General features: G+C 41.9%; 1 protein-coding gene across 3 annotated transcripts in view; it reads left to right on the top strand.

Annotated features, from left to right (window-relative positions):
* AKAP1 (A-kinase anchoring protein 1) overlaps positions 1-21,517 on the top strand; it is a 54,268-nt gene that overhangs the window by 11,457 nt on the left and 21,294 nt on the right. The window contains exon 1 of one of the 3 annotated variants that reach the window (XM_073664580.1): positions 4,704-4,722. The exons of the other annotated variants lie outside the window; for them this stretch is intronic. The gene's annotated coding sequence lies outside the window, so the exon portion shown is untranslated. Of the gene's footprint in view, positions 1-4,703; positions 4,723-21,517 lie in introns of those variants that run through there. 3 annotated transcript variants of the gene reach the window in all.

A 21,517-nucleotide genomic window follows, 5' to 3' on the forward strand; every position in this document is an offset into this window, starting at 1 on the left:
TTTTTGGTCTTAAAAAATGCAGTGCCTATAGTAACCAGTGTAACTTTCATTTTACAAGAGTAATTTGGGAAATGAAAAGCTGAGCTGTGGTTACTACGGGCAAACAGTTTTCTTTTTGGCCATTTTGATAAATGAGGCCCAATAATCATATTGTAAAGGCATGGAGGGTTTAATGTCTGCATTAACGATCATCCTCCTACTCTCTGGCATACCAAAAGTACAACTAGGGCCTAAAAGTGCCCATACACCTTAGATAGCGGTCTCCTGAGCATCTACATCTGCTGACTCCCTCATACATGTCACTACTCTGCAGAGCATTCATGTGTTTTCTATGAGGAGATGGGAGAAAGCTTATTTAGTGGTAGAATAAAAGGATCAGATGTTTGACTACAAAGCGACCAATCTTTGTCACCGACATCATTGGTAGAGGTCCTTGTGCTCATTAGACCAAAGGGCCACATCGTGTGGCCCCCATATACCTGCTCATAGACACGCTTGTTTATTGGCTGCTCACATGTGTTTTTTGCATTGGAGAGGAGTGCTTCTTAAGTAGCGTTGGTGCGTTGTCACAATCTGCCATGTGTAAAAATACAATGAATATAGAACGTTCCGAAACTATAAGACTACGATCCCACGATGAGATTTGATCACGTTTTTGATGCTGTTTTCCCTGCGTAAAAAAAACGCCAGTTCTTACAGTTCCAGAAAAGTGGATGGGACTTATAGAAATATCATGCCCACTGAGCTTCTTTATGCTGTGTAAACTTCCCAGCGGTGATTTTTTAAAAAAATCCGCAGCATGTCAATTTCTGTTGTGGGTACGCTGAGTTTTTTGCAGATTTTCTCCATAGACTTGCATTAGATGCGGAAAATCCGCAGGTAAAAAAAACGCATATGCATTTTTGGTGCATGTCTGCTGTGGAAACGCATTAATAATGCATGTAATCTGCACTTGAGTATATCAATAGAGTTTTGTCAAAGCCAAATACCAGGAAGTTTCAAAAACAAAGCCGCTTTAAAGCATGACGCACGAAACCCGCAGCGACAATAATGCATGTTAAAAAACGGCACACAAACGTACTAAAAAGAAAAAAAAAAAAATACAAGGAACCTAATTTAAATTATAGGTGCAGAAATTCTGCAACATCAAAAACGTCCAAAAGCGCATTGTGGGAATGTAGCCTAAATGGGTTTACAGATATAGAAAAATACTAATTAAAATTATAATGAAAGATTAATAATAAAATTAAGGCATGGAGACGCGTTAATAAAAGTCCAATTGTGTACTCTCCCTCGAGTGCCTCCGCAGATCTAGCACAGGCCACTCCAGAGGTCTGTCCTGGCTCTGGAAGCGACAGCTGCTTCACATGACCTATGCAGCCACAGCAGATCTGTGACTACCGAACGGAGCAGGCGTTGCTTCCGGAGCCAGTACAGAACGCGAGTGGCCTTTGCTGCATTCGCTGGCTTGCTGAAAGGTGAGTGCCACCATTTTTATTTTAAGCACATCCATGCTGTAATTTTTTTTTCTTCCCTTTCCTCTCCCCCTTATCGAACAAGCCTTTTAAGCTGAGCTGTGGAGTTGGTAAGCCAAACCGCCGACACTGACTCCTCAATTTCCACGACTCCGACTCCCTCATACCTGGCTCATGTTTAAGTGATAAATTTACTGTAGCACAGATTCATCTCAGCTAAGTCTAGACCCTTAGATCAGGAATAGGACAGACATTTATAGGACATTTCATAACTTTCACAAATTCTTAGGAAGAAATATTCCCCACAAACTGCATTGAACTACTGTACCTAATTTATTATATATTTTCGGAGTAGGTCCATTTTATACCGACTCCACCAAAATGGACACCGACTCCATGACTCGGACTCCACAGCCCTGCTTTTAAGTCTGTCTTCATTTTTTTGTATACGGCTTCTACATAATATACAGCAAGCTCTCATTTATTTGTCTGTTTTATAGAATATGTATATTGAGTAATAATTCTGCTGTAATAATTGTCTACCTCGCCTTTGATATCTTGTTTAGCTTGCAGTTGAACACATGATCCTGGATCTGTTCGCAAACCCTACAAGGGTATGTGTATTAGGACTGTTTACTGTAGCCGGGGAGCTTCTATCCTGACATCCACTACTTGTAGGCAGGACAGCAGAGGCAAGCCCTAGATTGTGAAGAAGTACAGAAGCCCCTTCTGCTTTATAAATAGATGATCCGTCTGTATATAATATAGCCAAAGGGAAGTTTGGTAGTGTTTGTAAAGGCAAGACGTCTGTTCAGACAGTATTAGTAGTGTAAAAATAATTCAAGTGTGACTTCTCTATATCGACCTACGTAAAAATAGTACTAGACATACTTCATAGGGTTTTTTCATAACATTCTTCACAGGGCGTAACTTCATACCAACACTATCATCTGTACCTGGATATACAGATTTGTGTGTTTCCCAAAAAACTGAAGTTGCTTTGACTTTCACAGTGGGGCTGCTTTCTGCTGATGAGAATGGGGACTGTTTTCTTTTCCTGTCCTATCTTAAAGGGAATCTATCAGCAGAATCACCCCCCCCCCCCTGCCCCCTAAAAACTATATGTACACGTAGGTCTTTTAAATAAAAGTCCAGCAATATCTTTACATGGCCAATCCGCTCCGCTGTTGCTGAGAAATCAGCTGAAGAGCTATTTGTAGATGTGAAGTTTAGCACTTCAGCTCTATTTCCTGTCCAGCACTGCCTTTGATTGACAACCTCTGTGCTGTGACTTCAGGCAAACGAGCGGCCAGTCAAGCAGGAGGCGTGGAGCAGGGAACAGATCTGGAGTGACAGAGGCTTCAGATCTACAACCTCATTTGCATATCAGTCCAGATGCTCATTTCTCAGTAACCGAACCCACTGGCCATGTAATGGTATTACTGAACTTGTCCTTGAAAGATCTATATGCTTATATTAATTGTTTGGGCTGTGAGATCCTGCTGACAGATTCTCTTTAAGTGTTTTGATTTTTGATCTGTCGGCTGGCAGACCATGCAGGTGGCAGTTCCCTTAAGATCGCCTAGTATTTTTTTTTTTTTCTACACTTTTTAGGCAGCCCTGATTAATCCCAAAAGTGTCTGTGCTTCCTTCCCGATCCTTTTTTGTCTGTTGCTCGGGTGCTGCACATGTAGCTTCTCAAATGGTTGTAATGTAGGGAGGCAGTTCATACCTGGATTGATATGACACACTCCTTCGAGACCTAGCAAGTTCCAGGGCTGTGGAGTCGGAGTCTATATAAAATGGACCGACTCCTAAAGTATATAATAAATTGGGTACAGTAATTCAATGCAGATTGTGGGGAATATTTTTTCATAAGAATTTGGGAAAGTTATGAAATGTCCTATAAATGTTTGTCCTATTCCTGATCTAAGGGTTTAGACTTTTAGCTGAGACGAATCTGTGCTACAGTAAATTTATCACTTAAACATGAGCAAAGGGAGTCTGTGTCATGGAAATGTCAGAGGTTTGGCTTACCAACTCCACAGCCCTGCTAGCAACACTGATGTCAGACGATGGCCTTGCGTGAAAGTCAATCATTGCTTATTGACGTCACTTCTGTGGCTCATTCTTTTTATTTTTTGCATTTTTAGGGAGACAAGGATCCTGGTACAGTTTATTCCAAAATGTGCTATTTGTAGCAAATCCTTATTACTTTGTTAAACATGTTCTGCTGAAATGATTAACCTCTTAAAGGTGATGTGTGGATCTGACTAGCTTCAATTCCCCTGCGCTTTGCCTTTGCTGGGAGCATGGGGTACGCGCACAGTGTGGACTAGCGGTGTGACCAAACTGTCAATCTTCTGGAGTGCAGCGCCCCCGTAAAGCAGGGTGCTGCAAGCTGTGCGCTCCTGTAAATAGAACATTGTAAAATAACGTCCCAAATAGACTTAATCATTAAATTAAGATGCAACCCCATTTTTTAAATATGCCATGTCACTTTGTTGCAATGGGGTCATTCTATGTCAAGTGAATCAATTAATATTACCACTATATTTTTAATTCTTTTGAGAATTTGTTTTTTTGTTAATATTGTGTGAGAGGATGCAAAATGTGAAGAAAAGAATTCTATAATTTTTTTTTTTTTTAATTTTCAAAGTTGTGAAAAAATGCGAATTTGTGTTGTATGCCTCTTACGTTTCTCCTCATAACTCAGACAATGGGGGGGGGGGGGGCACCATTCAACTCAGAACAGTACAGGCTTTCAATAGATGTGTAACAAGAATATCTTTGTTAATTTACCCATACGGAATCAAATGCAAAATTTTAAAATGCATCTCTGAAAAATTAATGGTGTTAAATTTGCAAAAAATTCACATGTGCCACATCTGCACCAAAATTCAAGTTGGGCTCTCAATGGGATCACATTTTATATCAGGGTTTTTTTTTTTGCTATTTTTTTTTTTATAAAGTGTCAATGTGAAAATCTTGAATTCAGATCTGTTCAGTTTGTGGTCTGAAAATGTAGGGTCTGTTTTCCAAATAAAAAAAAAACAACTTGTTTTTTTAATATATTGGTAGGGAGGAGGGATGCTTCGGCTGCTTCTTCACACGATGAACAGCTGACCGGACAGTGAGATGAGCTTTATAAACGCTCAAATCCTCCCGCTCAGACTGCTCTCCACCAATCCAGACACATCTCCCAGATCTGCCCAGCAGCAGGACAACCTGAGCAGACTCTAGAAAGGTGAGTACCACAAGCACACCCCAGAAGGGGTGCGGAATATAGCAAGAATTACAATAAAAAAGGACCAAATGAATAAATACCTCAAGGGGAAAATTAAGGGGTTAATATTGACAGAAGTGAAGTATTTTAAAAGCGAGAGAGGCAAAGGAAAACCCATTAAAGGGACTCAGCAATACCACACTTTCATTTCCATTGACTGAAACAGAAATGAAATAAAAATAAGGATTTTTTTCATTCTGCAATGAGTGAAGTCCATGACGTGATTGAAGATGGCACAAGATTGGCTATGGATGACATAACTGGTTGTGACCTGTGAGTATGTATGACCGGCACTGGTGGCTAATAGACTCTCCAAAGATGATGCTAATGAAGTAGTAGAAGTGACTTTATTACTTCCTTCGGGTCTATCACAGTCCTTTGTGTATCCAAGGAGAAAAAACAAAAATCACTGACTGAGGTGGAATAGCAATAGTTAAAAAAAATACTTTATTATAAATATTAAAATCCCATAAACAAAACCACCGTACTGTATGCAGTCTATCCTGTATGCCCAGCTATTTCATCATAAGGGTCATACTCTGGGTGATTTGTTTTAGGGAATATTAGTATCCAATGTGTAGTACCCAGTACCTGGATACTGCTCTCAATATATCTGTATCCTTAATTAACAACGTTTGAGCGGATATCAGTTCCCACAAATGGAGCATATAAATATTCTTGCACTTTGCGCTCTGTAGGATATCAGAGTGTGGACCCCTTTAATATACAGTCGGAGTTCTATACAAAAATCTATAGACTCCCGTCCACTAATGGGGGATGTAGATTGGTAATATTTTGCTATGCTCTACTCCTATCATATCTTTAAGCAATTGGTATGTGATATAGGAATGTACATGCCAAGATGTTGCTTTGATATCCTGAGCTATAAATAAAGGGGCATCAATTCTTAAAGGAACAGCTTAATGACAGACTATCTATTGGGTCTCTACATGATAAAATAAGAACTGTCCTATGTAGATGAAGAGCTGCCATTGAGCAATCTGTGATTTAGCAGAAACTAATAGGCAGTAAATTGATCTTATATTTTGAAAATTATATTTTCATGTCTTTCAAAGGCCACACCAGTAAATTTTCTTTATTTGCCCCTTTATTAGCTATCGCGTGTAAATGACATGAAACTAGTAACATACTCATCCGTCGCTGTCTCTTCCTGGTTTCCGCAGCATTCCGATCCAGCACCACGACGAGACCGCATTTGTAACCTGCCGGATCACTGTGTGGAGCTGTGGTTACTCTCTCAATGCAAGTCTGAGACTCCAGACAAGGCTCTCCTCTCCTGCATTGAGAGAACTGTTACCTCCGCTTCACACAGCAACCACTAATGCATTCACAATGTCCTGTGGACCAGAGTATCGTCGAAAACTGAAATCTATAAGTATGTTACTACGTTCATAACATGACCTTTACACACATGACAGCTATTAAAGGGACAAAGAAAATTCCCTGGTGTGGGCGCCAACTATTTTGTGTGGGTGGAAAAGGCTTAAAGTGCACTTTGTTTTCAAATTTTTGTAAATTTAAAGATTAATTTTAATTAAATATGAACCTAAACTTACAACTACTAAAATACAATGTGTCACGTAAAAAAAATCTTAAAACCACCAAGCTATATAAAGGCACTCCAAGATTATTGCATTGTTAAGCGACATGGCAAATTTGAAAAATGGGGTTGCACCTCAGCGTGCCAAATGGATTCTTTATGTAGTGTTGCCATAGTTGTTTTTTTTTTACTTTTTGTGATGGTTTTTAGACACTTATAAGCTTAACGGCTATTTTTTAAATTTTCAGTAACCTTTTTAAGGGACTACAAAAATACCCTATACCCATTGGGCACACAGCAAGTCTCAGAAAGCAAGGAGCTTCATTTTGATTTTGGAGTACAGATGTTAAATTTCACTGGAATAGCTTTCAGGCACCACATCACATTTGCAAAGCTCCTGAAGAAACAAAATGGCAGAAACATGCAAAATAACAGATACCATTTTGGAAACCGCATTACTTAAGGAATTTATCTAGGTCAGTGAAAATGAGAAGTTACATTGATCTAGAAAATGACCTCATTGAATACTAAAGGTCAACTTGTATACAACAGTCTATGCTGTAAAGGAGACAAGTATGCTTGCTTAGCATTATGATAATTTTTCTTCGATGACCTTTCACCAATTTTAGTATGTTAAAATGGCCACATATGGCTTAGTGGCTGCATAACTGAATAAGGCTATGTGCCCACGTTGCATTTATGAAGCAGAAAATTTCTGCTGCATAAATGCAAGTCCTCTCCCGGAAAAACGCATGCGGAATTCCGCACGCATTTTTCGCGCGTTTATCACGTGTTTTCCACATGCGGAATTGCCTTGCGTTTTTTATGCATTGGACAAAGGCAATTCCGCTTGCGGAAACGCAAAATTAAATGACATGCTGCGGATTTTTGAACGCGGCAAAAACGCTGCGGAAAAATCCGCAGCATGTGCATAGAACTTGCGGAATCCCATTGGGGACCATGGGGTGCGGATATACATGCGTTTTTCAAGCGTTTACGCTGCGGAAATTCCGCAGCATATACGCTTGAAAAATGCTACGTGGGCACACAGCCTTATAACAAAACAAAACAAAAACCCTTTTAATCTCTCATATCCTTTTCAGATCTATTGGCTTGTAGAGTTTTAGTTTACAATTTTTATTAAGACAAGGGTGTGGTCTTCCTCATTACCTTTTCGCCTGCATGATTGTTGATGGATCATAAGCAGGTGTAATTTAGGCGGAAAACAGAACATGCCCCCAGAGAATAAAAGACCCAGTTTTCTCTGTGTGAGAAATGTAATGGTACAAAGCTATGCTCTACTCACTGTCACTGCCAACTACTTGGATTACAAATTGGAGTTGAGGAGTAGAGCAGAGCAAAGACTTCTTTCAGCTCTCATTTAACTACAGTCAGTGTGGAGGGACAAGTAATAGAACAAAGCTGACAGTGCGGTGAGAAGAGAGGTGCTAGAAGTATTTGTAATGACCCTGCTCTGCTCTACTCCCTTCCTCGCTTGTAATCACAGTAGGTACTGGCAGTGAGATCAGTGGCGAGAGTAGGGCTGTCATTTCATGTCTTTCAGACAAAGCCTGATCTCACCATCTCTAGGGGCGGACTTTTATTTTTTATTTTTTCCCTCCCTCCCCTGAATGATGTGTCATGTCTTATGAATAGTCAACTTAATGCAGGCGGAAAAAGGAATTGCCTCCAGAGAATTTGTTAGTGCCAATCACAATTCTATAGCTATGGCAGGAAAAACATCAAACTAGGCCTAGTATAGGGGTCTCAACCATGCTCCAGAGCTCCCAAGACATGCTTGGGACAACAGAGAGCAGGCTGAAGGAGTGAGCTGGAGCCACTTGGCAGAACAACGGATCACAGTATGTCAGTGTGGAGGCATCTTTTCCACATTGCTTGATTGCTGGTGGTATGTGAATATGGAGAGCATTTTTTTAACACCTTCCTGTCACCCGCCATACATGTACAGCAAAGCAGGAGGTGACTTCCTGCAAACCACTATACATTTACAGTGCAATGGTGGTACAGGCTCACAGGCAGAGCGGGCCCCATCAGCGGGGATCTGCTGTAACTTGGTTAACTTACAGCTGCAACAGCCAAGATAGTCACTAGTGACTGCAGTATTTAGGTTTGAAGAGGGAGTTCCTTCAAATAATCTATCTGCACCCTGCAATTGATTTAGTGCTGTAATTGCCATTGCAAAAAGTTTGAGTTGGCTGACTACGATGGCCTGTAAGGCCCTGCAATAAACGGGAGTAAATCTGACATCTAATATTCTGCAGTATAGAAGTCCCCTTAGGGGCCAAGTTAAAAAGCTAAAAATGCTGTTTTATGTAGAAACGAAAGTGAACAAAAGTACGTTTTGGTATCGCTGTTTCTGGAACGATCCAAGCTGTAAAACTACAAAGAAAAGTACATGAAAAATGTAGCTTTTTTTGGTATACTGGCACAGAAAAACATTGAATAAAAAGTGATCAAAAAGTTGTATAGAAAAAAAAATGGCATAGCTGAAAGTATACTCAAGAAATGTGGCCCATCAACTTAATTTCTTTTCTATGTGCAGCTTATTTACGGAATTGGAGACCCCTGGCCAAGTACAAACAAATGTCTTAGAGCTCAAAGCAGATCTTGTACACTGCTCAAAAAAATAAAGTGAACACTTATATTCTGTTTAACTCCAAGAAAATCAAACTGTCCACTTAGGAAGCAACACTGATTGACAATCAATTTCACATGTCTATTCCATTTGTGCAACAACAATAGATGGAAATTATTGGCAATTATCAAGGCACCCTCAATAAAGGAGTGGTTCTGCAGGTGGGGACCACAGACCACATCTCAGTACCAATGCTTTCTGGCTGATGTTTTGGTCACTTTTGAATGTTGGTTGTGCTTTCACACTCGTGGTAGCATGAGACGGACTCTACAACCCACAGAAGTTGCTCAGGTAGTGCAGCTCATCCAGGATGGCACATCAATGCGAGCTGTGGCAAGAAGGTTTGCTGTGTCTGTCAGCGTAGTATTCAGAGGCTGGAGGCGCTACCAGGAGACAAGCCAGTACACGAGGAGACGTGAAGGGGGGCCGTAGGAGGGCAACAACCCAGCAGCAGGACCGCTACCTCCGCCTTTGTGCAAGGAAGAACAAGAGGAGCACTGCCAGAGCCCTGCAAAATTACCTCCAGCAGGCCACAAATGTGCATGTGTCTGCACAAACTGTTAGAAACCGACTCCATGAGGGTGGTATGAGGGCCCGACGTCCACAGATGGGGGTTGTGCTCACAGCCCAACACCGTGCAGGACGCTTGGCATTTGCCACAGAACACCAGGATTGGCAAAGTCACCAGTGGCGCCCTGTGCTCTTCATGGATGAAAGCAGATTCACACTGAGCACATGTGACAGACGTGGAGAGCGATCTGCTGCCTGCAACATCCTTCAGCATGACCGGTTTGGCAGTGGGTCAGTAATGGGGTGGGTTGGAAATTCTTTGGAGGGCCACACAGCCCTCCATGTGCTTGCCAGAGGTAGCCTGACTGCCATTAGGTACCGAGATGAGATCCTCAGACCCCTTGTGAGACCATATGCTGGTGCGGTTGGCCCTGGGTTCCTCCTAATGCAGGACAATGCCAGACCTCATGTGGCTGGAGTGTCAGCAGTTCCTTCAAGATGAAGGCATTGACGCTATGGACTGGTCCGCCCGTTCCCCAGACCTGAATCCTATTGAGCACATCTGGGACATCATGTCTCGCTCCATCCGAGCACCACAGACTGTCCAGGAGTTGGCGGATGCTTTAGTCCAGGTCTGAGGAGATCCCACAGGAGACCATCCGCAACCTCATCAGGAGCATGTCCAGGCATTGTAGGGAGGTCATACAGGCACGTGGTGGCCACACACAATACTGAGCCTCATTTTGACTTGTTTTAAGGACATTACATCAAAGTTGGATCAGCCTGATGTGTTTTTCCACTTTAATTTTGGGGGTGACTCCAAATCCAGGCCTCCATTGGTTAATAAATTTGATTTCCATTGATGATTTTTGTGTGATTTTTGTTGTCAGCACATTCAACTTTGTACAGAACAAAGTATTCAATGAGAATATTTCATTCAGATCTAGGATGTTGTGTTCCCTTTATTTTTTTGAGCAGTGTATATAACATGCTTTAAATGGTTCTTTGCAGCACTGGAGTCTTGGGTTCAAATCCCACCAAGGACATATGCAAGGAGATTGTAATGACTACATAATATACGAGTTTCACTTTTTGTATTGAAGAACTGAAATAAATTAAACTTCTTGATATTCTTATTTAGTGAGATGCACCTGTACAAACAGTGATTTTTCAAGTGTTTATTTCTGTTAATGTTGATTATGACTTACAGCCAATGAAAACACAAGTAACTATCTCAGTAAATTAGAAAACGTTATAACAGCTTGAATCCAAAATGTTGGCCTATTGAAATGTATGTTAAGTAAATGCACTCAATACTTGGTCGTGGCTCCTTTTGCATCAGTTACTGTATCAATGCAGCGTGGCATGGAAGCAATCAGCCTGTGGCACTGCTAAGGTGTTGTGGAAGCCCAGGTTGCTTTGATAGCAGCCTTCAGCTCGTCTGCATTGTTTGGGTCTTGTGTCTCTCATCTTCTTCTTGACAATACCCCATAGCTATGGGGTAAAGGTCAGGAGAGTTTGCAGGCCAATCAAGCACAGTGATACTGTTGTTTTTAAACCAGGTATTGGTACTTTTAGCAGTGTGGACAGGTGCCAAGTCCTGCTGGAGAATGACATTTCCATCTCCAAAAAGCTTGTCAGCAGAGGGGAAGCATGAAGTGCTCTAAAATTTCCTGGTAGACTGTTGCGCTGACTTTGGTCTTCATAAAACACAGTGGACCTACACCAACAGATGACATGGCTCCTCAAATCATTACTGATTGTGGAAACTTCACTCTAGACCTCAAGCAGCTTGGATTGTGGCCTCTCCATTCTTCCTCCAGACTCTGGGACCTTGATTTTCAAATGAAAATTGGAACTCTGGGACCTTATGGAGTGTCAATGACTGCCTTCTGGACATCTGTCAAGTCGGCAGTCTTCCCCATGTTTGTGGAGCCTACTGAAACAGACTAAAGGACATTTTTAAATGCTTAGGAAGCCTTTTCAGGTGTTTCTGGTTAATTATTTTAAGTTACTGAAATAATGACTTTTGTGTTATTGGCTGTAAGCCATAATCATCAGCATTAACAGAAATAAACACTTGAAATAGATCACTGTTTGCAATGACTCTAATATACAAATTTCACTTTTTGTATTGAAGAACTGAAATAAATTAACGTTTTGATATTCTAATTTAGTGAGATGCAACTGTATATTCTCCTCGTATTTGTGTGGCTTTCCTCCAGGAACTGTGGTTTCCTCCCACACTCCAAACATACTGATAGTGAATTTGGATTGTGAGCCCCAATGGGGACAGCAATGCTGGTGTCTGTAAAGCACTGTGGAATTAATGGCGCTTTATAAATGACTTGAATAAATCTGGGTATGTGGTAGATGGCATACAACCAATTAACATTGCAACTATGCAATATCTAAAGTGAGCACAAGATGGCAGTATAAATAGGTATAATGTAGCAAAAGCACATAATGGTAATATGGAATGTATGGTGTAAGATATATAAACACACTATATCTATATAGAATATCGAAGCCAGATGTAAAATGCAGTAGAAGTACATCATCAATCTTTTTTATTGCTCCAATTGTAGTGTACTTAGTTCTTTGTATGGTGTCAAAGCTTGATAAAAATGTCAGTATATGTACATGACAAAAAATATATAACGAGGGTAGCAAAGCATTAGTTCGAATACCAATACTTTCCTTGGTGTTCAGGGCTGCACTTAGACAGGTGGGCTTGCGGTGGAATTCAGCCTTCACAATTCTTGGGACGTTATGGTCAAACAGGTCGCGCAAATATGTGCTGTTCCAAAGTATTGCATAATGTTCGTATGCCCGTAAAGGCATTAGCTAAAATGCGCAGCCTTAACAGTCGATCATGATGCATGTCAATTTCTGTTTTAAAGGTGTGGTCTGAAACTAAAATGTATTTTTTAATTCTTAAGACCAATCGATTTAATGTCATAATTAAACTCTCTTCTAATGTACTTTAATTAAAAATCTCCTTTCCTAACCTCACTACACGATCTAACTGCATTATTTATTTATTTTACTACTTTTTAATGTTTCGTTTGTGAAGCCCAATGCATGCTGGGATAGTCAAACCAGTTGTCATCAGGGGGCAGAGGCTGTGGTCCCTGCCACAGTCTCTGCCCCATCCCTGAAACAAAGCGTCATCAGTGATGTCCCTTTCGGGAGCTGGGCTAGTCTCTGCTCTGAGCATGCATTGGTTGTCATTCCAACGTATGCTCAGTAGGTTCTTGTCATTGACTGTGTACTTGCTCGAAAATCTAAATAACTTGTTCAGTCTTTGCAAATATGAAGCGGTTAAAAAGTGCCAAAGATGCAGTGCAAGGAGTGACCTCCCTATTCTTCATGTGGACTTTGGAATATTAATAGCAGCTGATCAGTGACCACTTGTTGCTGGGCTCATGTGGGAGCGATCAGTGGTCAGCTGCTTCCCATCAGTCTTCCATCAAAGCAGACTTCTCCTCTGATGAATTTGTAAAAGCTCTAGTCAGCCAGCAGCTGCTGATTGGCTGCAATGCTCATGTGACATAAGTGTCACGTGAGCTCCGGGAGACCTGGTGCTGATGAGGGAGGACTATGTTACTCCAGTGGCTGTGGCTTTCTAAGAATGGGTTGGCCAAGTAATGAGCATTCAAATAAAGATGGTGAATCTTAAGCCCTCCCTTCACTAAGACTGGTGTGCAAAATGCCAGTCTTAATGAAGTTAGGGGGCTTTATGGGGTTCTCCAAGAATGTAATAAAATGGCCCCCATCACATAATTCAAACAGAAGCCCATCCTTGTCACATGCTAGAATAGTCTGCAGTCTGAAGAAACAGACCTATCATAAGCACACATATCTGTTAGCTAAGGAGAAGTGTGACAGGAGAAGAAATCCTCAGTCCTCCGTGCTCAGTCAGCCGAGGCAGATTTTTCTTCCCATGACATGCTTCTCCTGCAGTGGTAGGTTTGGTATTTTGCTTACAACGCCGGTCTTCTGTCAGTTGAAAGACTGGTCTCAGGAGCAGTGTTTCTTGAGGCTGCAGCCCATCATGACACGCGACTAGGATGGACTGCCATTTGAGTTGTGTGATAATGGCTGTTTCATCAATTTTTTAAAGAACCTGTTTAATGCTTGGCTAGGTTAATCAGCAATTCATCTCCAGTATAAAACCATTTCCATTTCATAAAAAATTATCTGCATCAGACCTAGATAAAGTTTTTAAGAGGCCTGCTTACAAAAAACTGTCTTCTAAAAGGCAAACCACAAAAAAGTATTAACCCCCCCCCCCCCCTCCTCGAGGACGTCCCTCCTGACAGCACCCTCAGGAGGACGTCCTTCATTTCTCTGATAGGGACAGGTAACACAGAAGAATTCAAAAGGACCCCCCTCCACCAATACCTTCAGTGTTTTTTCTGTCCCCATCGGAGACAGGACGCAGGAGATCCTGATGCAGGATGCAGGAGGATCGGGATGGGGTCCTCGCCCTCCTCCCCTTCCTTCTGCTGCTGTCCAGAAGCAGACACACCACCCACTGGCCGGTCGAGCAGTGGCTCCCGAGGTGGACTGTTTCACCCGCAAAGGGGGCTTTAGGTCCATGCTGCTGCAGCCCTGCGCGCGGTCTTGTGCGCACAGGGTAGAAGAGCAAGTGGCACTTCCGGTTACAGGGGCAGTGGAACACATGCCTCTAGTAACCGGCGTGCGTTCCACGCTGGAACGCACTTCCGGTTCCGGGATTCATTTGAAAAAAAAAGGAGCCAATCCGGCAATTAAAGGTGAAACGCCTAAAATTTGACAAATCAGATGGCAGACAGGTGAGACAAAAGGCTATTTTAATTGTGCTACTGGATCTGAGGTATCACTGTGTCTTGCTCACCCGCCATGGAAGGATTAACCATTGGTCGCCCTGATACGTTAGCAGAAACCCCAGTACAAGTAAGCGGGAATTTCTTTTGTCTAATTTCCCTGTTACCATCTGTCTTCGGTAGCATATTATATGATTCTTTATGATCCCTTGTTGTTTGTAGGACAAGGAGAGTTCAAAAAAATCCACGACCTCAACCCCTAAGAAGGGGAAAAGATGCCCCATCTGTAACTTGAAGCTACTGGACACATATGGGAAGTAATTATGCACCGACTGTATTGCCCGAGTAGTCAGGGATGAACATTCCTCCTTTAGGTCTGACATACGATCCATAATAAGAGAGGAGGTCCACAGTTTAGTTGCGAATTTAATCCCCACACGAGCCTCCCAGCCTGGACCTAGACAAAATAGACCCCGGTGGGAGCTGGAATCTGGTTCAGAGGAGGAGGAAGAATGGTCAGTTTACTCCGACCCTGAACAGGATGAAGAAGGCTCCCCCAGAAGAAAGGAAAAAAATATCTCTTTTCATGGGAGAACACTGAACCACTTATCAGCGGTCAGGAAGACTATGAAAGTGGAAGACAACCTCCAGCCCTCCTCGATTCAAGATGAAATGTTCGGAGAGTTGAGAACCCGAATGAGCAGAGGTATTTCCGGTCAATAATCATATTAAAGCAATGATCTTAGAGGAATGGGAGGAGGTAGAGAAGAGATTAGTCATTCCCAGAAGTTTCAGATCCCGCTTGCCTTTTGAACCAGACAAAATCAAGCTATGTTCCAAAGATTGATATTCCAATAGCGATGGTAGCAAAAAAGACATTGATTCCCTTTGAAGACTCGTCATGCTTAAAAGACCCTATGGACAGAAAAGCAGACAACTTCCTCAAAAAAAACTGTGAAACCGCAGCTGCTGTAATCAAAACAAACATCGCAGCAACTTCAGTAGTAAGATCGATTATCATTTGGTTGGAACAATTGGAAGACCATCTGAGGAACAGGACTTCTAGAGAGGAGATTCAAGACTCCATCCCTCTGTTAAGAACAGAGTTTATGGCTGACGCCTCAGCCGAATCAATTAAGTTTGCTGCTAGAAATGACGCATTATCTACAACAGCCAGGTGAGCAATATGGCTAAAAACCTGGACTGGAGATAACCTGAAGTTGTGTTAAAATCCCCTTTTCTGGCCTCCGAGTGTTCAGCCCGGTTCTAGATATGCTAGAAAAGGCCTGGGACAAAGGTTTTCCGGAGGAAAAACCCAGGAGAACAACATCCTTTTGGAGACCACATACCCAACAGAGACCAGAATACACTGGGAAGAGAAAATCTGGTAGATGGAACTGCGCCAAAGTAGGTAAAAGCAGGAGTACCTTTCCTAGTACAGGAAATGGCTCGCGTAGACAATGACTCCATAAGGGTAGGAGGGGAGACTCCCAACACTTTCTAAGGGCATGGTCGGGGGTATCCAGCAATCCATGGATACTCTGGTTAATTGCAGATGGGTACAAAATGAAGATGGTAAAGGTTCCCCAGGAGAGATTCCATCTAACGACGGCACAGTCCCCGCTAGTCCAACAAAGATTGCTGGCTGATGTTGGAAAACTGTTGCTAGCAGGCATAGTAATACCAGTGCCAGCAGCTGACAGTTTTTGGGATGCTACTCAAACCTGTTCTCGATTTTAAAACAAAGCCAAGAGGAGACTACCGTACAATTATAAACCTAAAGTCGTTAAACAGGTCGGTGGCGTACAAAAAATTCAAAATGGAATCCATCAGATCCTCCATTCTCCTGGTCAGAGAGAACATGGTGATGTGCACAGTGGAACTCAAGGAGGCATATTATCATGTACCCATTCACCCCCACAGTCAGAAATATCTGAGAGTCGAGTTGAAAGACGGGCACAACGTCCAGCATTCAGTTCAGATGCCTCACGTTTGGTCTCTCAACATTTTCACCAAACTAGTATACGAGGTTATGGCTTTCTTAAGAGAACAAGGAATTCTGATAGTCCAGTACCTGGACGATTTCCTACTAATGGCAGACTCTCCCCAGAAATTAAGAGTCAGTTTATCCACAACCACCTTAGTTCTAAAGAATCTAGGTTGGATTATAAACTGGAAAAAATCAGATTTGTTACCAGGAGGAAAGAAGGTCTTTCTAGGGATTCTCCTGGACTCAGAACGACAGATGTCCTTCGTTCCGGATGAAAAACTAACAGATCTGAGACCGAATCATCGCTTTTGGGAAGAAATCAAAGGTGGCAATCAGAGAATACATGAAGATCTTGGGTCTAATGACAGCCTCCATACCTGTGGTTCGGTGGAGCCAATTTCATTCAAGACCTCTTCAGCACCAAATCCTAACGTCCTGGAACAGGAAGATAGATGGTCTGGACAAGAGAATAACCTTTTCAGGAACAACAAAGGAATATCTGAAGTGGTGGACTTCAAGAACCAACTTAGCGAAGGGAGTTGTTTGAAAGTCGACATCCTTCATCACCCTTACCACCGACGCAAGCAGCAGAGGCTGGGGAGCACAGGTGAAAGAGCAGTACCTACAAGGCACCTGGCGGGTACAATACCTTCCTGGATTGTCAAACCTAAAAGAACTCCTAAAAAAGAAATTGGCTGCGTCACGAGTAGGGGTGAATAAAGCACCATGTGAATCTCACTGGGCACTTTTTAATTTAAGGGATTGGCTTATTAGAGACAAAACCCCTTAAAAATCAGTCATTTGGATGATCGACTGACTGTTCAGGATCCTGGAATTTGCAGAGGGAACCCGCAGGCAGACAAGAATCTTTCTTCCAGGTAAATGTAGTAACACATGACGGTCATTTAGGTAGAAGATATTGAAAAACAAGATGACGAAAATCAGGAAAGTGTGTTTTACATTAAGGTCCGGAAACATTGAAAGCATGTCACACGGCTCTGAAACATCAACATGTCAGAGTCCTGTCAGACAATAAGACGACCGTGGCTTTTCTCAGACATCAAGGGGGCCAAAACATTATCAACTGCAATCCTTATCGAACAAAATCTTTTGGTGGGCGGAAAAGACATTACTTTCAATAAGGCGATACATCTGAAAGGGTCTCAGAACTCTGACAGACTTCCTCAGTCGAAAAACTATACAGCAAACAGAATGGGAACTGAATTGGACGGAGTTCCATTGCATAGAACTCAGATGGGGTTCTCCTCAAATTGATCTATTTGCCACCAGAAAGAACGCAAAAAAAACAATGTTTCTCCCTCAACCCAAAAGACACACCAACAGGAGTAGATGCTTTGTCCCAGAAATGGGACATGGACCTGGCTTACACATTTCCTCCTCTACCCTTAATTCCACTAGTGTTAAGGAAGATACAGGAAGAACGGGCCAAGGTAATAATAATCCTTACTTTCTGGCCTAAGATTTGCTGGTTTCCTTTAATGAAGAAATGACCCTGGAGGATCCAATTCTGCCAGAAAGACAGGATCTACTCTTCCAAGGATCATTATACCATCCCAAGGTAAAATTTCTACAACTTTCAGCCTGGATCCTGAAAGGAAAATCCTAAGGTCCAAAGGACTCTCAGACGTGGTAATAACAATGAAAAATAGTAGAAAACCTGTAACATCAGCAATGGAAGATTCTAGTCCTAACGTCTCAGAGGCATTAGAATTCCTGCAGGCTGGTTTTGACATAGGTCTAAGACCTAGCACTCTAAAGGTGCAGATTGCTGCTCGAAGTACTTTCATGAATTTTCCCCTAGCACGTCATCCATGGATCGAGAGGTTCATTAAAGCCACAACGAGAATCAGACCGATAATAAAAACTCATATCCCTCCTTGGGATTTGAATGCAGTCTTGCGTAATCTGTGCAAACAACCTTATGAACCCCTCGGAGAGGCAAGTGAAAAAATCTCTCCTTCAAGACTGCTTTTCTAGTGGCTATAACCACCGCGAGACGCATTGGGGAGATACAAGCATTCTCAAAGGATCCCTACCTAAAGATTCTGGATGACTGTATCACCCTCAGACTTAATCCAGCCTTTTTGCCAAAAGTAACACTGTTTCACATGAATCAGGAAATAATTTTACCCTCGTTCTGTCAGGACCATACAAATGAGTAAGAGCTAGCCTTTCATTCCCTAGATGTCAGAAGGGTAGTTCTTCAGTATTTAGAATCCACAAATAGCTGGCGAATTGACTCTAACCTGTTTTGTACAGTTTGCAGGTAAAAACAAATGGAAAAAGGCTTCAAAAATTACTCTGGCGAGGTGGGTCACATCTGTGATACATCTAGCCTATTCTTCAGAAGGGAAAACTTCTCCAGGTAATATCAGAGCCCATTCTACTCATGCAATGGTCACGAGCAGATGCATCTATGGATCAAATATGTAGGGCTGCAACTTGGACAAGCCTAAACACTTTTTGCAGACCCTATTAACTGGAAGTTCTGTCTAACCAAAAAATGGCTTTCGGCAAGAAAGTTCTCCAAGCTACAAGCCCTCCCTGAATGTATACTCTGGTAATCCCCTGAGGGTGCTGTCAGTAGGGATGTCCTGAAGAGTGGGCATTAAACCTACTGGTAATAGGTTTTCCAGGAGTCCCTCATGACAGCATCTATTACACCCCCCCCCCCCTAATATTCCATTCTCCTGTGTGATGTTAACATAGATGGAAGGAAGCTAAATAAAGTAGCGTTGCATCCATCCTGGTGTGGTACTTGGAAAATCACTGAAGGTATGGGTGGAGGGGGGGGGGGGGACCTTATAAACTCTCCTGAGGGTGCTGTCATGAGGGACTCCTGGAAAACCTATTCCCTGTAGGTCTAATGCCCACTTTTCGTGGTTCAAGGCAACATTAAGTGAAATAAAAATGGAAAGGGTAAGACAGACAGATGAACCTGTGGCAAGAGATAAAAAGAAAAAAATTACTTTTCAACCAGCTAAGTGGGGTCAAGGATTGAGAACTTTACAGGTACCTGATTTATGTTTAGTATCAAAGTAGAAGACCTCTTTCTACTTGGTACCCATATCTGAAAAAGTTCTGTCAAGTCCGAAACGTCTGTGGTCCCAAACATATCTACAACACCTTTTCAACTACCATACTTCAAGGTGTTGGAAAACTGATGTTTGGGGAATATTTAAACCTGTTCCTTTGAAGAGGGCAAGGCTCAGGTATCTACACACAGTTGTTCCAGACAAAGGAATATAAGTATATGACAATCATGAATGTGAAACCCTTGAAGAAATCTGTAACAAGAGATTGAAATCTGTTGTGAAAATCATTGAGAAAGGAGAGGTAATGGCTATTTTGGATGCCTATTACCACGTCCCAATGCACTTATCTGGATGACGTTTTGGCAGTAGCAGTGGACACTTCCCAAGTCACCCTGCCAGCAAGCTCTCAAAGAATTTTTCTTGGAATTCCTTCTGGATTCTGTAGAAAACCTTGCTTCCCTCCTTGAGCTATGTTCACACTTTTTTTTTTCCCCCCATGTGTGTGTTTTTTTTTTTTTTTTTTTTTTACATTTAAAAGCTGCTTTTTACAGTAACAGCAAAAGTTGAGATTTCAGATGTCTCATGTACTGTATAGAGCACTTTTTGAGACCTCATTATACTGTATGGAGGGCTGCGTGGGGAATACAGTTGAAGAATCATACTGTTATGGGGTCACCATTCTTTGTCGAAGGATTGAGTGGTGAGGGAGGGGGGTACAGTAGGGTCATCATACCGTGCACGTGGAAGGTACTGTGGGGGGTATCGTGTGTGGGACACTTTTGTTTGCATCCTACTTTATTTGTATTCGAGGTGTTTTTTTTTTTTTTTTTTTTTTTTTTTTTATCCTTACATATTTAAATTGGGCCATATGCTTTTTACTGCTTACCTGACATGTATTATTATTCCAATGTTTTATTCTAAGATCTATTAATTAAAATTTATTTTGTTCGTGGAACAACTCCTTTAAGTTTCCATATGAAAGTGTTATATTTGATAAGGAAAACCTTTTTCAATTGAAGACATATTTTTTTTAATTTTTTTATTAATCTGTTTGCCCCCTGACTTTGTCCATCCCTTGTCTAACCAAAAAATAAGTTTAAATGGTAGTTTTCACTTACTAATTTTAACTATTTGTATGGCCAAAAAAGATTGACATTTTTCATTTAGTGTGTAACCTAGTCCCATGGATGATATCATAAAATCAGCTAAGTATTCGTATTGATTAGAACAATATTCTGATATTAAAGGGAATCTGTCACGAAGATCATTCCTCCTAAACCATCTATATGGTCGTGTAGGTCATAAGAAGCTGAATAAAATGATACCTTCATATCTGTAATCTGATTTATTTCAGATAAATCCACTGTTTTCTTACATGTAAATGAGCTGTTAAGATCTATGGGCCGGACACTGATCTGCATGAGAATCTGCCTCCAGAGCTTCTTATAAAGGAAAGGAGGTGTTACCAGTGTACACATTTGCTGCAGCTCTCACAGCTCTGCTGCCTTGCGCTGGCTGCCTGTGAGATGGAAGCCGAAGCACTGAGAAGTGCAGTAAGGCTGTATTCCCACGATGCATTTTTTAAGCGTTTCCACAGCGGCAAAAACGCTGCAGAAGCGCTTAAAAAAAACGCATGGTAGAAGGCCTGCCATGTTCCCCAATGATGATCCGCATGTGCTGTGCACATGCTGCGGAAATTTCCGCTGCGGGTTATCGTTGCGGAAAAAAATGCAGCATTACCAATTATTTTGCGGAAGTGCTGCGTTTTCGCCGCCATTGACTTTCATTGGAACACTTGGATTCCGCATCACTAGATCTGTACGTACGGGATCCAAACGTTTCAATGTGTGGATGGTACCCAGATGTGGAGGAGAGGAGACTCTCCTCTGGACCCAGGTACCATAGAACCCGTAAAAAAAGTAAATAAAAAAAATAATAATAAAAAAAAAAAAAAAAAGAAAAGATATTTACCTTCTGATGGCCCCTGGTCTCCTTGTCTTCGTTTGCTGGCAGATCGCGGTGGACTGAAGGACCTGCGCTGATGTCATAGTCATGTGACGGCAGGTCCTTCAGTGTACCACAAGTTGCCTGCAAGCCAGGACGGATGGAATAAAGACTCCGGGGGCCATCGGAAGGCAAGTATAGATTTATTTTTTTTATTTTTTACCATTC

The sequence above is a fragment of the Phyllobates terribilis genome, unplaced genomic scaffold, assembly GCF_046119375.1.
Source record: "Phyllobates terribilis strain yellow unplaced genomic scaffold, ASM4611937v1 Scaffold_2__4_contigs__length_985480577, whole genome shotgun sequence".
Lineage (NCBI taxonomy): Eukaryota > Metazoa > Chordata > Amphibia > Anura > Dendrobatidae > Phyllobates > Phyllobates terribilis.